The sequence below is a fragment of the Adiantum capillus-veneris genome, chromosome 24, assembly GCF_014529385.1.
Source record: "Adiantum capillus-veneris isolate H3 chromosome 24, ASM1452938v2, whole genome shotgun sequence".
NCBI lineage: Eukaryota > Viridiplantae > Streptophyta > Polypodiopsida > Polypodiales > Pteridaceae > Adiantum > Adiantum capillus-veneris.
In genome coordinates, this window is record NC_140954.1 from 26,282,105 (window position 1) to 26,293,801 (window position 11,697).

Here is an 11,697-nt window from a genome sequence, read left to right on the forward strand (position 1 = left end):
AGAAATTGGTGGATTTGAAGATGAAGGAAGGGACAGCCATGTCAAATCATCTGAATGAATTTCACTCAATTTTCAGCCAGTTAACAGCACAGGAGATAGTCTTTCCAGATTCAGTGAAGGCTATGTTTCTCTTAATCACTTTGCCAGACAGTTGGGATACTTTTCGTACAGCGTTAAGTAATTCTGTCGCGCCTGAAGGTCTTACGAGTGCCAATGTAGAAGGCAGCTTGCTCACAGAGGAAGTGAACAGGAAGAACATTGACAAAGGCAAAGGCAATAGTGCTTTGGTCGTTCGAGGGAGACAACAGTTTAAAGAGAAGAAGGGTAAGAAGGCACAAAACCGAAGTAAGTCTCGTGATTCGAAGTCAAAGGATGACATAGAATGCTACCATTGTGGCAAGAAGGGTCACATGAAGCGAGACTGTACGAAGTGGAAGCAAGAAAAAGGCAAAACAAAGAGTTCTGAGCAAGATGAAAAGAAGAGTTCAGTGAAGATTGAAGAGGTGAATGTCACAGGATCTGGTTCAGACAGTGATTCTGGTATAGCAGGTGGTGACATCTTCCTTACAAGCAATCTTGATTCTGTTTTCTTGACTGCAGAGGATGGACATGCTATGAGTGATTGGATTATCGACTCAGGGGCATCTTTACATGTTTCTCCGCACAAAGAGTGGTTTACATCATATGTGGCTACTAAAGACTATGTCAGACTTGGCAATGAGCAGGTTTGTGACATACTTGGAGTGGGAGATGTGCAGTTGAAGTTTCAGAATGGCTCTTCTTTATGGCTCAAGAATGTCAGACATGTTCCAGCAATCCGAAAGAGCTTGATTAGTACAGGGAAGTTGGATGATGCGGGTTATGTGACAGTTTTTGGGAACAACGCTTGGAAGATCTCCAAAGGTTCGATGACTGTAGCACATGGCAGCAAGTCAGGAACTCTGTACACTTTACATGTTTCAGAGGTTAAAAACCATGTAATTAATGTGATTGAGCAGCCAAGTGTGTCACTGTGGCATCGTAGGTTGGGACATATGTCAAAAAGAGAAATGGAAATACTTTCTCATTATGGTTATTTGCCTGGCTTTTCATTTCAAGATTTCGAGTTTTGTGAGCATTGTGTTTATGGTAAGCAAACACAGGAACCGCACAGATCAAAGAGGAATCGTAGGGACGAACGGTTAGCTCTTGTACACAGTGATCTATGCGGACCAATGCCTAGTTTGTCACTAGGGGGAGCAGCGTACTTTTGTACATTCATAGATGACTATTCTCGCAAAGTATGGGTTTACTTCTTGAAGCACAAGGATGAGGTGCTCAAGGTCTTTAAGACATTCTTGCAGCTGGTGGAGAATCAGAGTGGTCAGAAGCTGAAGTGCTTGAGAACTGACAATGGTGGAGAGTACGTTTCCAAAGCTTTTCAAGACTTTTGTGAAGCAAAAGGGATTAAGCGGGAACTTACTGCACCATATAATCCTTCACAGAATGGGGTTGCAGAACGTATGAATAGGACCATACAAGAGAAGGTCAGAAGCATGTTGTCAAATGCTGAGTTGCCTGATGGATTTTGGGCGGAAGCAGTGGCTACAGCAGTCCATTTGATCAACAGGTCTCCTAGTAGGGTTCTGGATAAGAGTGCAGTGGCCGAGATGCTATGGACAGGCAAGGCACCTTCGTATAAGCATCTCAGAGTCTTTGGTTGTGAAGCTTATAGCCATATTCCTAAGGAGTTCAGAAATAAGTTAGAACCAAAGAGCAAGAAGTGTATATTTCTTGGCTACGGAGAATCGGGCGAGATGGGTTACCGGCTTTGGGATCCTGAGTCCAGAAAGCTTATTCGTAGCAATGATGTGCATTTCAATGAAGCCAAGTTTCACGCTAAGCCAGAGAAGACAGAGGAGATCAGAAGAGTTATCTTTAGGGAAGATGGACCTAGTGCTAGCACATCAAGACAGCATGGTCAGGCTCAGGAACAGCCTATAGTGGCTAGAGAGGCAGAATCAGTTGTGGTGAGACGTTCTGAGCGTGTCTCCAAACCACCTGATCGTTATGTGCCATCTCTAAATTATGTCATGCTCACAGATTGCGGAGAACCATCTTGTTACAAGGAAGCATTACAAGTGGTTGACTCGAAAAAATGGCAGTTGGCCATGCAGTCAGAGATGACAGCTCTGCATAAAAACCAGACATGGAAGTTGGTTAAATTACCACAGGGCAAAAAGGCTCTACCTTGTAAATGGGTTTACAGGTATAAGATCACCGCTCAAGATAGTCAGCCAAAGTACAAAGCAAGGCTTGTTGCCAAGGGCTTTAAGCAAGAACAAGGCATTGACTTTGATGAAGTCTTCTCTCCAGTGGTCAAGATGACTACATTGAGATGCTTTCTTGCATTGGTTGCTATATTGGATTTGGTGTTGCACCAAATGGATGTCAAGACAGCGTTCTTGCATGGTGATTTAGATGTGGAAATTTACATGCAGCAGCTAGAAGGGTTTGTTGAGAAAGGCATGGAACATTTGGTATGCCAGTTGTTAAAGAGTCTTTATGGCTTAAAACAATCACCGAGGGCATGGTACCATAAGTTCCACCAGTTTATGCTTTCTCAAGGCTACAAACGTAGTGAGTTCGATCACTGTCTATATACAAAGAAGGCTAAGGATGGCAGTTGGCTGATCCTTATTTTGTATGTGGATGACATGTTGATTGCTGGCAAACACTTGGAAGAAATTTCAGCTTTGAAGTCAAAGATGGCACAATCGTTTGACATGAAAGACATGGGTGAGGCAAGTCATATACTTGGTATGCGCATTGAGAGAGACAGATCAAAGAAGTTGATTTGGTTATCTCAAACAGAGTATATTGACAAGGTTTTGCAACGTTTCAATATGGAGAAGGGAAAGGCATTGAGTGTTCCATTGCCACCATATGTGAAACTTAGCAAACAAGATTGTCCTGTGTCTGAGGAAGAAAAGGCTGAAATGGATAAGATTCCATATGCGTCTGCAGTGGGTAGTTTGATGTATGCAATGATTGCTACACGTCCGGATATTGCATTTGCAGTGGGAGTGGTTAGCAGATATATGTCAAATCCCGGCAAGAAACATTGGGAGGCAGTGAAAGGTATCATGAGATACTTAAAACATACAAAGAGTATGCGCATATGCTATGGTAGTCAGGATTTGAGTGTCAGAGGATACACTGACTCAGATTATGCAGGAGACTTGGATAAGAGGAGATCTACATCAGGCTATGTCTTTACATTGGCTGGAGGTGCCATATCATGGCGATCTCGATTACAAGATTGTGTTACGCAGTCTACTACAGAAGCTGAGTATGTTGCAGCAAATGAGGCATGCAAAGAAGCTATTTGGCTTGGTAGATTGGTTGCAGACTTGGGAATCAATGCAGATATGCCAGAGTTATATTGTGATAGTCAAAGTGCTATACAATTGGCAAAGAATCCAGTGTTCCATTCGAAGACTAAGCATATTGATGTGAAGTATCACTTCATTAGGGAAGTACTTGAAGACAAGCAGATACAACTGCTGAAGATCCACACCAAGGACAATCCTGCTGATCTACTCACAAAGGGACTTCCAGGAGAGGGCTTTGTGCATTGTCGTGAGTTATTGGGCATTGGATAGTTGGCAGCCATGTAAATCTTTGTACATTTATGTTCATAGATTTACAGTTACTTAAAGTGCCACATTGGACTTTAAGTGGGAGGTTGTTGGGATTAAAGCCCAAGTGGCCTCTTATGCGGATATGGCCGGCCGCCCGCCTAACTCACTTACCTCTAACTCTTTGTATATACTAACATATTCTTTGTGAATACTAAAGAATTGGGAGATAACCCTTCTAACAGATCTCTGCGTACTGTGTACTGTGTAAGCTCACTGTGTGTGTGTGAGAGAGAGAGAGTCGACCCACGCTCCGCTCCGCGACTTCAGATGGATCCATTTGGATGCCATCTTGAGAGATGATATGACCTAAATACTGAATCTCTTGCAAGAAAAATTCACTTTTCTTTCGATTAACATAAAGTTTATTCTCTCTCAAAACTTGAAATATTACCTGGAGGTGTTGCTTGTGTTCGTCTAATGAACTAGAGTAGATGATAATATCATCAAAGAACACTCCAGTGAAGGTTCTATGAGGCCTGAACAGCTTCTCCATCAAGCGATTGAATGTGGCTGGTGCATTGGTCAAGCCAAAAGGCATGACAATGTATTCGTAAAGACCAAATGTGGTGCGAAATGCGGTCTTTACAATGTCTTGATCAACTATCCTTATTTGATGATAGCCACTTTTTAGGTCAATCCTACTGAAGTAGGTCGATCCTTGTAGCTTATCAAATAGGTCTTCTACTCGTGGAACGGGAAACCTATTCTTGATAGTGATCCTATTTAGTGCTCTATAGTCGACACACATACGATATGTGTTGTCTTTCTTTTGCACTAATAGCATAAGTGAGCAAAATGGAGATGAGCTAGGCCTAACCATGCCCTTCTCAACTAACTCATGCACTTGCCGCATAATCTCCTCTTGTTGAGCTTGAAAAACTCTATAAGCAGGTTCGTTAGGCGGTGAACTTCCTGGAAGAAGTTCAATTGCATGGTCATCATTACCTCGTTTAGGAGGTAGCTCACAAGGGATGTCGTCAATAAAAACATCTTGAAACCCCTTGAGAAAATTGGATAACTCTAATTCCTTTTGGTTGCTTTTATTTTATTTTGTTAAAGCATTAGGTTCATTTTGAGAATCTTTAACAAAAATCATGTACACGAAAATAGAGCTCTTTATTGACTTGTTGAAAGCTAGTGTATGTACAATGGGGATAGTGTTACCCATTTCCTTAGCATCTATATACATGTCTTTTTCCATGAACTTAAAGGAAATTCTCCTTTCACAAAATTTAACATCGGCAGCCAGGCGGTCAAACCATGGTGCCCCTAGGATTACATCCTCATGCTTGAGAGGAGAGATAAAGAAGTCCTCTTTGTCCACATAGCCTTGGACATGAAGCCTCAATTTCCCGATTAAGGGAGTGACTGAAGCTTCTTGCCCCTTGAAGGCACTGTTTGCGGGTAGGACATCTCCCATCTCGTAGGATTGTATGCCTAGCTTGGTGGCCAACTCTATAGATATAAAATTGTGAGTAGAACCAGGGTCAAAGAGAATAAAAGCATCATGTTCTCTTACCTTTCCCCAAGCATGGCATAGAGGAGATCCTTTGTGATGAGTTTGGTGAGTCTCCTCCTCTTGGATTTCAACCAAGGAAGCTCTAGGAGGATCTTGGCGGTTGTTCTTTTGGGGACAAGCGTGGTACGCATGCCCTTGTTCGCCGCACTTGAAACACCGGTTATCCTTGCGATAACGCTCAAGCTCTTCAGGAGAGAGTTTGTTCTTACCTTTGTAAACTCCCTTCTCTTTAGCTTTGTTGGAGTTGCCCTTAGGAGACTTTTGGACATTGTCCTTCCCCTTAGGCTCATTGGAACCCTTGTTTTTCGGGGGCTTGTTATTTCTTTTAGCCCCCGTTTGGAAATTGATTCGTGAGGCCACCATAGTATGGTGTATTACCGTCGATATGGTACGTGGTCTTCGAGAGTTGACATACTCCGCCATTTCTTCGATTAAGCCCGCACAAAATTGTTGCTTTTGCTCTCCAAAATCCAACTTTTTAAAGACAGTGGCTTTGAGTTGTAGGTTCCAAAACTTGTCTACATATTTGTGGATAGATTCAATGGGAGAGAGCTTTAAGCTTCACCATTCGGTGAGTACTTTGTCTTTGGCATCGGTGGCCAAAAACTGCTTCATAATGGAAGCTCTTAAATCTTTCCATGTTCGTGGAGATTCACCGTTGGCTCGTAGGCTAGACCACCATTGCCTGGACGACTTTTGAAAGTGCATAGCTACATGGCGTAGCTTAGAGGACTCTTTGAAGCCCGCATCTCCAAACGCCGCATCAAATTGTTGGATAAAGGCCAAGACTTTGTCCGTAGCACCAAAGGTGCCATCATAGGTAAGGAAAGAGATGCTCTTCCCTCCCTCTTTGAAATTCTTCAGCTTGGATGACCTCTTCCATGCGGCGTAGGATTTCCTATGGCCTCTTCTTTTTGATGGTTCAAAGGTTGCACCATCACTTTCTTCAGAAGGTGAAGAATTTGAAGAAGGTGGAGAAGAGGGTGACCTCTTTCTTGCCTTTTTCTTGTCTTGATCTTCGTCGTCTTTACCATCACTTTCATAAGAGGAAGAGGATGAAGAAGATGGAGAAGAGGGTGTCCTCTTTCTCGCCTTTTTCTTCTCTTGATTTTTATCATCCCTCTTGGAATTATGGCGTGGAGAAGAGTGTGATGGTCTTCTCCGCTTTGGTAGTGATGGAGAGCGTTTAGCCCGCCGTCTTCGCGAAGCCATCTCTGCCGAGGTGGCAGGAGACTCACTTCTTTCTCGTTCCTTCGGTGGAGGCTCTTGAGTTCTCCTTTGGAAAGGAGATGCATCATCAAGAAGTAAATTCTTGAGCCCTTCGTATGGATTCTCTTCTTCTTCCCGAATCGGAGAGAGACCTCTTTTGGGAGTCTCACAAGGAGGCTTCCTAGGTGTTCTCTCGTCATGGTGATGAGCTTGGAGAATCCCGTGAGCACAGAGCTGCTGTTGCACTTCACTTTGGAGAGATGGATTGCCCATGGCTTTTTGAAGCCTAGAAACAAGATAGTTAACAAGCATTGAAGCATCATTAGTAGCTTTCTCATGAGCAAAATCAAAGTTATCAACATTAATTTCACTCTCTTTACTATTTTCAGCCATTCTAACAACTTTTACGTGTAAACTTTTTAGGTGTACTTTGGCACTTCAAGCCCTAGTTGCTACTCCTCTTTACCCCTTTAGAAAAAGCACTCAAGCTACTGTACCCGCGGCTCGAATACCATTAATTGCAAGGAATAGAAGAGAGGGTCTTTCGACACCAAAACAGCACTGGCTCTTATCAAGCTTCTAATAGCTCAATAGTGGTTAAGCCGTAGGCAAGCCCCGTAGGACTCTACTATTAAGACCATAGCTCTCGACGGTGATGCCCCGTTAACTGCACAAAGGCAGGCGCACTGCAAGGATGAAAAATCCCTATTCTACTTACTCACAGGCAATTAATAATACCAACCATTAAAACTCGACCATATACTTACCTTCACATCCATAAGTCTTTAGCGGCATTTAAGAACAGTAGTGTCCGGCTCTACATAGCCCCCCATTTTTTTTGCCAAAAAACAATAATTAACTGATGTATACTTACCTTAAAAAATGCCAAGTTATCACGGACTGTAGTGTCCGGCCAAAAAAACCAGTAAACAGCGATAGAACCAATCAATATGTTGGTTTCCCTACAGCAGCTAAAGTGAGAGCCAAGTGACCAGTAGGTCATCACCATATTGTTGCTTCCATTTACATAATCGGGACAAAGAACTAGTTTACCTTCAAGCAATGTCCATATCCAAATCTAGCAGATGTTAAGAACGGCCATTAAGCCAAGCCAACCATCATACTCCCAATCATATACACACATACATACTGCAACATATACATAATATTCTATGCAGAGGTGAAGTCCCTCAACGGTTGTTTATAGAGCCATTTCATCATATTGTGGCAAGCCCCAGCTCTTCTATGCAAGTTTTACTTTCAATCAAAAACACCAACCGTCGTTTTTTATGCACAAGTGATCCCAAGGCCATCAATAATACCTAGGCCTAGCAAAACACCCAGTTCCTCAGTAATTATAAAGGCCAAGAGTAACCCTGTTTTTTTAAGAGAAAAAAAACCAGTTATGCCAAGATTTAGGTACAGCAAGAAGACGGCAATTCCCTGTAGCATTTTTTCACATAGTTCTTTCCCAAACAAACGTAGAAAAGGTCCCCTATCTCTGATGTATACCAAAGCATTCCAGTTAATTATTGCCTAAGAGGTTCCAACCACATAAATCATGAAGAGTCAACAGATCCCGACAACTTACCAAGGAAGTGGTATAACCAGTCCAAGGTTAGGAGCCCCTCACATATTACCATGATGTTATATCCTATTATGTTAGCCCATAGCATACGGGGGTATATTATGCCCCTAGTTACCATCCCATGCTAACACTATTCCTTCAAGTGTATAGTCAGCAAGACATGCTAGAAAAACCAGATGCTTTGTATGCACAAGCAGTCCCAAGGCTCAAGAAAATCCCACAATACAGTAGTTGAAATTATGCAGTGGCTACTTTCTGAGCCAATTATATGCAGGTAAAAGAAATCCATTATTTTTCTCAAGTTCTTTAGGCAAAGCAAGAAATACATAGTGTAAAGCTCAGATGACTTCATTCCTCTTTTACCATGCAAGGTATTGCAACATTACTTGAACAAAATCCTAAGCTTAGTAAGGTACCTATGTTACTTGACCTGCGAGATCCATGTTGGCAAGATCAGACAGCAGTGAAAAAAAGAGAAAGAAAAACCTACTCCAGGGCTAAGTGAGGGGGAGAGTGTGCCCTCACCTCAGTATAAATAGGAAGTCATGCACGCTCCCAAAGTCGTCAGTTTTGAATGCACTCGGCGGCCCTCAACTTCTCAAGCTTGTAGGCGCCATAGCCTGGGAAGGTGATAGAGAGTGGACAGAGGGCCGCCTACCCCATGGAATGATTTCATTTTCACGCTTTGGTATAAGCGGGGGCCAAGTCCCCAGTTATCATTATTATGCACCCAAGGGGTGGGCCCAAGGGGGGGGGGGGGGGGGGGGGGGGGGGGGGGGGGGGGGGGGGGGGGGGGGAAAAATCTATAGAAGGAGGGTGAAAATAAAGCATTTACTAGTACCATAGTGTGTGTGTGTGCACGAGCGTGCACGTGCGTGCGTGCGTGCATGCATGTGTGTGTGTGTGTGTGTGTGTGTGTGTGTGTGTGTGTGTGTGTGTGTGTGTGTGTGTGTGTGTGTGTGTGTGTGTGTGTGTGTGGCCCTCCCCCATCCCTGGGATATGGTACACTTAATGGGGGGTAGGCCCACTAAGTGGACATATCTCCTCACCAAGTGTTCTGATGAGCTCAATGGTGCCAAATCATGCTCCAAGAAAATGATTGTTATGGAAAAATCTAGTGATGTGTCTTGTGACTACGTGTTTATCCAATCCATTTATGCTAATCAAATGCAATATATTTTGATATGCTAATGAGAGGTGCGAGGCATTATACATAATTGGCAGAATTTTTGATATGCATAATTTAATGGCCATTGTTTTGGGTATATTAGTTGATGCATGTATAAATGAGATACTATTTATTGGTAATCCATCTTTCTTCCAGAAAGTAGGTGAAGCAAAGTCTCCAATATATGGTCTAAGCATTTTGACTCTTGTGTTCAAATATTTAGCGCAATGTGTATTAGAATTTTGCTTCACACTGATGATGTCCAAAGGATGTACGTTAAAGGGGTTCTTAGGGTACAAGGGTTTATTATGGTTTAAACATTTTAGTACAAAGTTGTTGTCAATAAATAGTAAATCATCCATAAACCTCCATGAGTAAAGAAAATCAGCCATCATTTCCAATTCACCTAATTTAGCGAGTTTTTTAATGAAGCTAAGTTCAAACCAAGTCAAATATAAGTTACCCTAGATAGGTGAGCACCTAATTTAGCGAGTTTTTTAATGAAGCTAAGTTCAAACCAAGCCAAATATAAGTTACACCAGATAGGTGAGCCCTTCCTTTGTTTGTATATGTTCAATCCAAGCTAGGTGTAACAATGATCCAATACAAACTGATTTAATTCCTTAAAATTGTCAAAAGACTTACACACATCCTTGTATTTTTTTGTAAGGTCAATATGTTTTTTGGATTTTTTTAAACCTATGTACCTTGTGGATGAAATGGTTTTCAGAATTCCATTCATAACCATGATCAAGCCATTGACACCATCATGGGGAATAGCTACATAACAAGATTTGATGTCGAACAAATACATGGAGAATATTCGTGTAGGTAGATTTATAAGGAATTCAAACTGCTTATTAATTAAGCTATAACGGTTTGTTTGTGTGTGAGAAAAAGATTTATGTTTAAGATGCAAGAGCTTGGTGATTTCAATGAAGCCGGTGTTTATAGCAGACAACATGCATGAAATTTTGGCTTTGATTTTTGAGAGTAAACAATTGTGTGCATTTGTAATCCAACGAAACTCATTCTTGTGAAGCTTTTTGTTCCTATTAGGTCCATACTTTTGCAAAATATGTTAACGTCTTCCATTTACTCCTGTTTGGATAGAGGATCCATGATAAACTCTTCAAAAAAAATTCTAGCTTTGGCTTTAGTTCTAGCTAACTTCTTGCGTATAAAGATCTAAGTTTGTGCAGACTTATCAATACCACAGATGTTTATGAACTGCATAACATAATATGGTTCATCCAATAGATCCTGGTTCATAGACCATGGTGTTTGATTATTTCTAAAGTTTGGAAAAGTCTCATGAAAACATTCCAGGACCGAGTGTTTGATAAATTCATGGTGTTCAGGTGTACTACCCGTGCTAGGCATAAATCTTTAATTATTACAGGACTAGGATTGGACGGTACATAAGGTATGTGGTTTAGACCTTTAAGGACAAATTCCATAAGAAGAGAGAGGGTGTATGAACAAATTGGGTGATGTAGATAGCACATGTTTTCCAATATTCTCAAAGTCTACTATGAGGTCAGTAAACCAATCATGGAAAAGACACCCACACTCTTCGTTCTCATCAGTGAACTCAACAAAGGTGGATCTTGCTTATATAGATAGTGAGCTATGCTTCTAGCGTATATCCATCCAAAGATAATTTTAAAATACGATAAGAACTTTGGGATATGAAAATGAACGATAACCTTATCAAAAGGTTGGGTGTATAAAATCCATGAATTTATTGCAAAACAGCAAGTGTACAAACCTACCATGCATCTTAGGTTTTCTAATCAATGATTGTAAGCCATTATTTTTTAAGTACAATATGCGTACCTCATCATCCTTGATGTTGTATTCAAGTGTTTTGGGAGTGTCTCCTAGATCTTTGGAGCCACAAAATTGTTGAAGTCTTTTTGTACATGAAGAGGCTATACTCTCAGGATGGTAAATCTCTTCATTGGCTCTTTGCCTTTCATGGTCTTGAGGATGCTTTTGATGGTTTGGGCAATGGGAGTGGATTGAATTTTAGGAAGAAAATGAGTTCCAAGGGAATAAACAACAAGCCCTTTGATTGATTCAATTAGATGCTCGTGAAAAGAATAATGACTACATGTCATAGCTCCAATGGAAAGGAGCAACCCAGGCAATAATTTCATAGATCTGTGTTGCTCCCGAAGAGAACTGGAAAAATTCAGGAAGATTTTGAAGAACATACCAAAGCAACTGGTCAAATCATATGATCGAAGCTGAGCAAGATGAATTAGCATCCAATTTTTGGCATTGGCATTTGACAAAAGGTCGACATGTGTTCCAATAGCTCTTCAAGAATCTCTTGTGGTCCTTCAGTTTGTCTGTTAATGTTAATCCTTTGGTCCTAGCAATGAGCTTTGAGTTTGAGCATTTGTTCAAATCCACATCTAAAAGCTTGACTTGAGGGAGATCAAAAGGTAAATCTGAAGAAAGGAGGTGTTTGGATTGAAGAGCTAAACATTGGAAATTGTAACGAAGAGAAAGCAAAAAATTA